Consider the following 9751-nt stretch of genomic DNA (forward strand, 5'->3'; position numbering starts at 1 on the left):
AGGCAGCAGTCCGATTTTCAACTCCAGGTTTAACAGAGAGAGAAATAAAACAGGAATATCTTCTAAATATTGGGAAATGGTGATACTAGTGGACCAAAATGGAATTTAAATGACACAGTCAACTATAAAAAAATTTTTAAGGATCTCCCCCACCCTACTGCTCTTTGCTGATGACCACCCTATTTTTAGACACCCCCCCACCCCCCCCCACCCCCGTGCACACACACACACTCCAGAGCCCTGCAAGCCCCGCCACAGGCCTCCAGATATCCGGCACCTCCCCCAACTCTCCACATCAAGCCCCTCTCACCAGGAGACAGAGTGGCTATGCCACAGTCCCAACTACCTCTGGGTCACCTGGGTGCCACCCTATCCCTCCCTGGCTCCAGTGCCCTTCTTGGGAGGGAGGGGCTCTGCCTTAGTGAGTATGCCCTCCAGCCCCAAAGAGGCTCCACCAGAGAGCCCAGGAAGGACAAAAATGTCTGCAAGGCCGGGTGATGATTCTTTATGGAGAGATAGAGCCAGAAAAATGCTCAGACGAGAAAGCCACCCAGAGGGAAGGGGGACAAGCATGAATGACAAGATTTCTGCCCAAAGTGTTCCAGAGCTTTACTTATAGTGGCAAAAATGGAACAGTCCCAATTTTGTGTCACAACCATAACAACAAACGCATAGAAAAAGGCAGGAAGGAAATACAAAATATTGCTGAGTTGTGAGACTGGCGAGTTGGGAGTTCACTTGTGTGTATTTTCCAATTTTTCTCTAAGGAGTGAATTTTAAAAGTTTGTTTTAATGAGTTACATTTTTTTCTAACATTTTATTATGAACCATTTCAAACATACAGCAAAGTTGAAATGATGTCACAGTGAACACATCTCTACCTCTTCCCAGGTCCTACCACTAACATTTTATTAGACTTTATCACATATCCATCCATGTATCCCTCCATCTACCCATCCATAAATCCACCTTATTTTTTTTCTTGTGCATTTTAAAGTAAATTGCAGACAACAGTACACTTCCCCCTAAATGCTTCAACATGCACGTCAGGAAAAATTGTTTTTACTAGTTATCTAGAGGACAGTGGCTGTCCTTACCTCTGAGATAAACAGCCCACCCCCCTTGCAGGAAGCAGGCTGATCAGGAGGAGCTAGGGCTGGGTTGGAGGGGGGTCATGCCCCTGCCTTACTCCGGGTGAGCTGGTCAGTCCCTGGAGCACCTGAGGCAGGGATAATGCATGTAAATAAACCTCTCCTCTCCCAGGCATCTGAGGATGTGGTGATAAGTCCTGAGCTCACCTTGGGCTTCTTGCAAGAATATAATTGTCAGATTTAGCAAATAAAATTATAGGAGACCCATTTAAATTTGAATTTGAAATAAACAACACATTTTTTAGTATAAGTGTGTCCCAGGCAATGTTTGGGACATACTTATGCTAAACAATTTTTTAATCTGTATTTTATCTGGCAACCCTATGCAAGACAGGGAAATGAAAGCTCCAGGAAGGGAAGCATGCCAGAAGTTGGGAACCTGGTTGGGATTTTTGAGAGTAAAGTCTTCCATTTGTGCTATACTTTACAACGTGGTTTTTTTTGTCTGTCATCTCGAGATTCAGTCACTCTCCAGGAGAGTATTATATTATTCCCATTTTGGAGTTCAAACTGAGGCTCAGGGAAGTCCAGGATCCCGTCCAGCTGACGAGGTGCACCCATCACCCTAGTTCCTCTCTTTGAGACCTCAGCAGGCCATGGGTTTCTACCCTGAAACGAGCCAGCACTGGCCTGCAAACCTGCAGCTACAGTGCTCAGGGCCTACCATCTCTGTGATGGTGAATTTCATGTGTCATTCTGACTGGAATATGGGGTGACCAGATATTTGGCTAAGTGATATTTCTAGGTGTGTCTATGAAGGTGTTTCTAGCTGAGCTCAGCACTTGAATCAGTAGACCAAGTAAAGCAACTCACCCTCCCCAGTGTAGGTAAGCCTCGTTCAATCCAATGGAACAAAAAGGCGGAAGAAGAAAGAACGGGTTCTGTCCCGGCTTGAGCTGGGACATTGGTCTTCTCAAGCACACAGCCTGGGACTTACACCACTGGCCCCCCTGGATCTCAGGCCTTCAGGCTGGGACTAGAACTTACACCATCGGTTCTCTTGGTTCTCGGGCCGTTGGACTCAGACCAAAACTATACCAGCAGCTCTCCTGGGTCTCCAGCTTGCAGGCAGCAGATTGCGGGACTTCTCAGCCTCCATAATGACATGAGCCCATTCCTTATAATAACGCTCTTTGTATCTTGCTATTTATGCCTCCTATTGGTTCTGTTTCTCTGGAACAACCTGATACATACAATCTCCCTCAGAGGGAGGGAGGTCTCTGTGGGCCAGCCAGCGGTCCGACCCTAGAGAGCTAAGAGGAACAGATGTGAGTTAACACCACCCGGCAGAGGTAACATGCCACACGGTGGGGTCGAGGCTCCCAGAGACCATGGGGCAAGGCTACTGCAGAAGAGTGGGACCATCCAGGCTTCCCACCTCATCAATGCTCTTTTTAGGGTACCCTCAGGCCCAACACGTGGATTCTGGGGGAGGACATAACTGGAAGTGGTGGTAGTATGGAGTGACAGGAGCTACATGCCGAGGGTATTCGAGCAGGCACTACAAATAGAAAAGCAGGGATCTCGGAGACGGCAAATCCTGCTGAATCTTTAACTCCCCAAACTTCCTCTATCCCATTCAATGGCAGCCACTACCTGGAGCCCAGTGCAGCATCTCCAAAGGAGTCAGACCCAAAATGTTGAGTCTGTGGAAGGGAGCCTGGGCCAGTTCTGCCTCGCCACCCTGACTCTCCTCTTGGGCCCAGGCTCTTTGGTCTCCAGCTCACCAGTCCTTTCTGCCCGGCTGCCGCCATCCTGGAGACTCACCCTTTCATTCATTCATTCATTCATTCATTCAGTCTGTGGAATTTGTGTTTGGCAGGCGGAGAAATGACTACTAACTTGCACACAGTGGTAACTACCCTCTCTACCAGTGGACTTAAGTGAGAGGTCAACAAGATGTCTCTGGTTAACTATTTTCCTTTGGGCTTATTTATTTTTTAATAAGCTGTAAACATTTTCACAAAATAACACAGTGATTTCTATTATGTCATTCCTACAACCACATCTTATTCCACTGAAACTGGGGCAGCCAGTCTAGGGACCTGTGAGTTAAGGTTTGAGGGGTAAAATACAGAAACTGGGCCCACCCCAGGGCCAGCTTCCCCGAGGTGAGACAGAATTCATAAAGCCCACCCACCTCTCAGACAGTTCCATAAAGTTTTCCAAGGCACCACAAGCTCTTCATTTTCCTCGTTTTGATACTAGCCCCTGCCCAGCTTTTCTCAGCCAGCTCTAACACATGGGCGAAAACAAGTCTCCTCACCTACCACAGGGCTTAGACAAGCCAGTGCCAAATGCAGAGGCAAGATGCAGGCATTACTGGGTGACCCAGCCCAGACAAGACATCATGGTACGCCTCCGGGCTGAGCTCTGTGCAGCCCTAGTGAGACTCCAGTTCTAGAGTCTTTCTTACATCAGGTCTGCAAATCTATCCCATATGTCCAGTTAACTGCATTTAAACAGTTATTTAAAATATAATTTGTTTTATTGTAATCACTCGCTGAAAAGCATGCATTTAAATGTAGTAATACAGTAACCAAACCTTTATAGGTTGTATATTATTGGATGCTGTTCTGACAAAGTAGAGAAAATTCACTATGTGAATTTCCATGATCTCCCCCCGCACCACTCGCCCCCGCCACACACACACTACTCCATGCCAGAATTTTTCTTCTCTGAAGGGAAGGGTTTTGTTTTGTTTTTACTTTGAACCCCGGAGATTAGTTTTTGGCAAGTTTTCTTTGCTCTCTACCCAATGGTTTTGAAATAGTCATCATTTCTCTGAGATGATAAACAGTGAAGATTGCTTTTACTTTTGAAGGCAATGAAAACATGTCTATGGTTTCACTTTGAAGCTCATCAGGAAAAAAACTCCTGTAACATTTAGCACGTGTACAGGAATTCTTGATTCATGGGCCACCTGTGCGTCTGATAATCATTAAACGCCGCTTCCGAAGTTTCAATAATCTCTGGAAGCCACTCAATCACAGCAGATAAAGCCTGGTGATACATGACCCAATGTGACTTCTGCAAACTACCCGGCGTCGTGCGTGTTGCTTTACCACTCCTGGCACATGTGTTTTGGGTAATCACCAATCTTTTCACAGATGAATGAATAGCGTAGAACAAAGAATTGAACACAGTGAAAGCACTTCACAGTGTTTTCATTTTTCCACACGGGCTTTAGCATCACAAAGTCCAGCTTTGGTTCTTCTTCCTTATCCCACTGCTGTGCGGCCAAATGCTCCCTGTGTTTGTCAAGCCTTCAGTTGTGGATTTGACCACCTGTGTTACGAACCCAACTCTGATTTTCTGCAGATAAATCTTCATCACCATATAGAAGTTGATCTTAATAATCTTCTTTTCAATTCTAGCAAAATCCATGTGTCTCTAAAATCAAGATAGTGATTGGGGTTTTTCTTATCAAAACTTACTGTGGTTCCTTACTGGCCTTGTTATATGTTATTGAAGCAGGAAACTTTGGTTTCATCAGGCGTTTTATTTTTCTGGTGATTTCGTTTTGAATTTGCTCATTTCTATAGGCATCAACGGATTCATAAGTTAGAACACCTCGCTTTATCTCTTCCAGCAACTCCCTCCAAATTGCCTTTATTCACAGGTGAAATATACTTGTCATGACTCCTTAACGATAAACACTGTTTTCCAAGAAATAAAATGTTTAACTCTGAATTTCAGGTATGTTCTAGTTTCCTCAAGCTGTTATGAGTGAGCAGATAATAATTTGTTAGTGACAGCTTTACCAGGAAATCAATATTCTACACCCTCTCCCCCAATTTCAATGATTTCAGATGCATTTTATGTCTTCCGTGTTTTCAGAATTTTTACAGAGGTTTTTCATTTTTCCAAAACAGAAACTCCTTGTGCTATGTGAGTGATTCCCCTCTGCAGGTATATTTTGTTGGCAAAACACTGGCAAGAGTAATGAGGGGATTGTGCCGTATCACCCACTTCCTACCCCGGCAAATCTCAGCACCAGGGGTCCTCAAAATTTCCAGATTTGCCTTAAACTCCTCATAAGTTAAAAATAAAATTTAGCTTATCCATCACAAATTTCAAACTACATGTGGTCTCCTGGCTTGCAATCATATTATTTTCTGTGTCTATATTGGCATCATTTGTATAGAAATTAATTATTGGTGATGAGGAAATACTCGAAGTACTGGATCCCACCATGTTGACTCCATGATTAAAGAATAAGAAACAAGTGAAGAATATATTATTGGTTTCCTGGGCATGGGGGTCAATACTGTCAGGGTCAGACTGTCCTGTACTCAAAGTACTCGGTGGAGATACGTTTCGACTACACGCATAATTTTTAGATTGCCCGAGCTGAACTCTTAGAAATATGAACACAGACTTTGATTTTCACATCTTTTTCCAATAATCGCACTTACCAAGAAAGAAACCGTAGCTGACCGTGACCAATATATCCAATAATTGAAGGAGAGTAAGACATTTGTCTTCCCGGCAACACAAAGCTCTGCGCTTGTCAACATGAACACGGGGCTTTGCTTGAGGAGCAGGCAGTGTGTTTGTCAGGAGAGAGGGCGTAATTGATAGATTCTGCTGCCGTGCGTGTGGTGGTGTTAGCTTTCATCTTCTGTCTTGATGAGAAGATTACTATTTTTTTATAATTTTACAGCGTAAAGAGAAGTATGAATTGTGTTTCACGTGTATGCAGCTAATTCCGTGTCTTTTTGACTCTTCTCTGTCACATTTCTGACAGTTCAAGCAGTTTTTTTCTTCTCTGTCTTTGGGGAATTGGGGGGCCTCCATTCATTCTCTTACTGCTTGGGCTTTCACGAAGAATTTCCATGCCAGGCCCACAGATAAAACATCCATCTCATGTCCTGCGTAGCTCATAGCTCAGAGAACAAGACAGGTGGTGATCATTTCTGAACTGTTTTTACCCTGACACCGTGTGTGTTGTGTGTGTGTTTCCCTACACCAACCAGTTCTTTGACTTTCTGGACACCAACTGGGTGTCCACAATTCAATTCAATTATTACACTAACTACCCGGAGTTACCCAGATCCTACAGGTTAAAAACGCAGTCCCACGAGACTGCCCCCACTTCAGATGGGGTACCCTCACTTCTGTCTGACTGGGCTGCAGAGGCAGGGACTCCTTGCGTTTGATAATTTGGTAAAATGGCTCACAGAACTTAGGGAAAACACTTCACTTACTATGACCAGTTTATCACAAACCTATTTTAAAGGGTACAAAAGAACAGACAGGTAAGGAGGTACATAGGGCAAGGTATGGAAGTGGGTGGGCTGTTGCCCAAGCTCCCACGCCCTCTCTCCGTGCACCACGTCCCAGCACTTGGATGTGTTCACCGCCCTGGAAGCTCTCCGAACCCTGTCCATTAGGGGTTTTCACGAAGGTTCCATCACGGAAGCAGAATTGATTAAATCATTGGCTATTGGTGATAAACTCAATCTCGGGCCCCTCTGCCCACCCCAGTCAGGGGGTGGGGCTGAACGTTCCAACCCACTAATCACACTGCTGGTTCCCCTGGTAACCATCTGTCCTGAAGCCATCTAGGGGCCCAGGAGTCACCACCTTAGCATAAACTCAGGTGTGGTTGAAAGGGCCTTGTTAGGAATAAGGAAAGATGGTCCTATTTCCCCTACTATTCAGGGAATTCCAAAGGTTTTGGAAGCTCTGCATCAGGTACCGGAGACAGAAACCAAAACTATACATTTCTACTGTATCATACAATGTGATAACTGCAGAAGACAGGTGGGTCATTTCTTCCCGGGCTGAGGTGAGGAAGGAAGAATGAGCCAAGACTTCATAGAAGTGAAACTTTGTAGTGGCAAAGTGACTGGTAGTGGCAGGAATGAGGGGTGACTTGTGGTCACCCATAATCCTACCAAGACCCCAAAACCTACAACCTAAGTAAAATGAGCATGAAAATTCAGTTTCAAGACAACTCCCTGTTCTCCACCCAACCTGAGTTTTGCTCTCAAACCTCCTCCAGATAGAAATGGGGGCGGCGGGGGTGGGGGGTCGGAGGGGTTTCTCAGGACGTTCTTCTGCCCACCTTTAGGGAGAGGTAGGCTCCTCTGCTGGCGCTAGGAAGATGCTGGTGTCAGCTAACGCCATCCTTCACATGCAGGGAAGACTCCCCCACCCCCCACCAGCCTGGAAGGGAGTCCCTGGCCAGTGTAAGGCCTTGGAGGCCAGGTAACAAACGCCAGGCCTGGCCTCTGCTCACACACTGCAGCAGGATCTCCGGGCAGGGGCTTAGGGGTCTGCACTGAAACAACTGCCCGATTCCGGGGGCCGCCAACCAAAGTGTGAGCACTTCTACACAGTACCTTCTGTTTGGAAAAGAGGGGAGGGACTTCCTGGGAAGCCATAGCCCCTGGACTGCCATTTAGGGTCAGTGGTGCCCATTTGAGGGCTGGGGACTGCCATGGAATGGAAAAGCCCGCCTGGTTGTAACCTTAGGCTCGGCCTAGTGGCTTCACCAGGGAAAGTGTCCTCCGGCAGGCCAGCTGACCTCCACACAAGTCCTTCCACAGGGAAGAAGGAAACTACACACAGTGCCTGGAGTCATCTGGCAGCTGGGCATTTGGAGAGCCTCACCCACTTACTGATCCATTTTCTGCGCTCCCAGCCAGCCTGTCTCCCCATCCCCCTCAACACTGCCTGGGATCAGGCTTGATCATCTCCTCATCAGCTCTTTTCGTGTCCTCCTAGGCCCCTCTGCCTCTAGCTTCTGCCCCTCTAATCCATATGCCATGCTGCTGCCTGGGCAATCATCCATAATGCAAATTGATCTCATTTCTCCTCCATCTAAATCCTTAAGTGACTCCCCATTGTCTACATGGAGATGTCCAAACTCATCAGCCTGGCATTCAAGACCTTTCACAATTCTGCAAGGCTTTCCTTGTCTCTGAATAACCCCATTTAAGCTCCCACCCCCTACTCCCCAGCTCCCCCAACATAGCATGTTCTGGCATCACCCATGTGGTGTAGAACAGTTGTCAGGAACTCAGCTCTGGAGCCAGACCACTTGGGTCCAGATCCTGGCAATGCCAGGGGCACTTGAATTTATAAGTTTCGGGGCACATGAATTTGAAAAATTGCTTAAATTCACTCTGCCTCAATTGCCACATCTGTAAAATGGTAATAGATTCCTACTTCGTAGGGTTACAGTGAGGGCTACAATACAGATAAAGCTCTGGGACGCATGCTTGACACACCGTAAGCATCTAACAAATTCGTGCAATTATTGTTGTGCCTTTGCTCATGCTGCTCCTTCTGCCTGCATACCCTTCCACTCCTCTCATTTTGTGAAATCCTATTCATCCTTCAAAACAAAACACAACATCCAGCTGTGGAGCCCTGACTCTTCTGGTGTGTCTACTCCCCATTCTGTGTTCCCTCCACCTCCTAGGCCGACCTGTATCCCAGCATATGTCACATTGGATCCTGAGTCCACTTGCTTATTTCCCTCCTCAACTGGACTGTGTCCTCTATACCCTCCCCCCAATGTCCACAAGGCCAGTTTGATGAATTAATTAATAAGATTTCAGAAATGGTGAGAGTAGCGGATTTTTACCTAGTATGATCTTTGAAAATAAATACCACTAAAGACCACATTACAAAGGAGAAACATGATTTCTATTTCTATCTATCTATCTATTTCTATTTCTTAAAGCCATAAAAGACTATTAATGTTTCCAAAAAGAAATGTGAACTGAATAAAAGGTTGGAATAAATATATATATATATATATATATATATATATATATATATATATATATATATATATATCAGAGAGATAATAAAATAGAAAACCTTTTTTGTTCAATTACTCATGATGATCAGGTATCTATGGAAACAACTGGATGTTCACACTCAAAATATACAATCATTTATTCATTTAACAATGCACAATTATCGTGAAAGTTGGAGTCTCAAGCATCAGCCTTCTTTGCTTTAACAAGTGCTTCTTGACCATGAGTAATATGATGAAAAAACAAAACTCAATCCCTGCTTTCAAAGGCACCCCAGCTCACCTCGTTCTGATGGAAAGTGCGTGGTGTCAAGGGAGGGGGTGCCAGAGCATATTGCTTATCAACGGGAAAGACCTAGCCGTAAGGGAGATGAGATGGAAGAGACAGGAGAAAAATGCAGGAGCAAAGTCCTTGAGAAGGTTGGCTGGGGTGGAGGGGGAGGGGGGAATTGGAGGCTTTGTGGAAAGTTATAGAACTCAATATGAGGCAAGTTCTGGAACTTCATAGGGGTGATGGTTACATGAATGTATTCAATTGTCAAAATGCAGTTTAAAATGGGTATTTGTGTGTGTGTGTGTGTGTGTGTGTGTGTGTGTGTTTTAACTTTTATTTATTTAAGTGAGTTTTTCCAGGACCCATCAGCTCCAAGTCACGTAGTTGTTTCAATCTAGTTGTGGAGGGCACAGCTCACAGTGGCCCATGTGGGGATCGAACCGGCAAGCTTGGTGTTAAGAGCACCATGTTCTAACCCACTGAACTAACCGGCTGCCCCTAATATGGGTATGTTTTATTGTATATAAATTATTCTTCAATAAAGTTGTT

The sequence above is a fragment of the Rhinolophus ferrumequinum genome, chromosome 7 (genome assembly GCF_004115265.2).
Source record: "Rhinolophus ferrumequinum isolate MPI-CBG mRhiFer1 chromosome 7, mRhiFer1_v1.p, whole genome shotgun sequence".
Classification (NCBI taxonomy): domain Eukaryota; kingdom Metazoa; phylum Chordata; class Mammalia; order Chiroptera; family Rhinolophidae; genus Rhinolophus; species Rhinolophus ferrumequinum.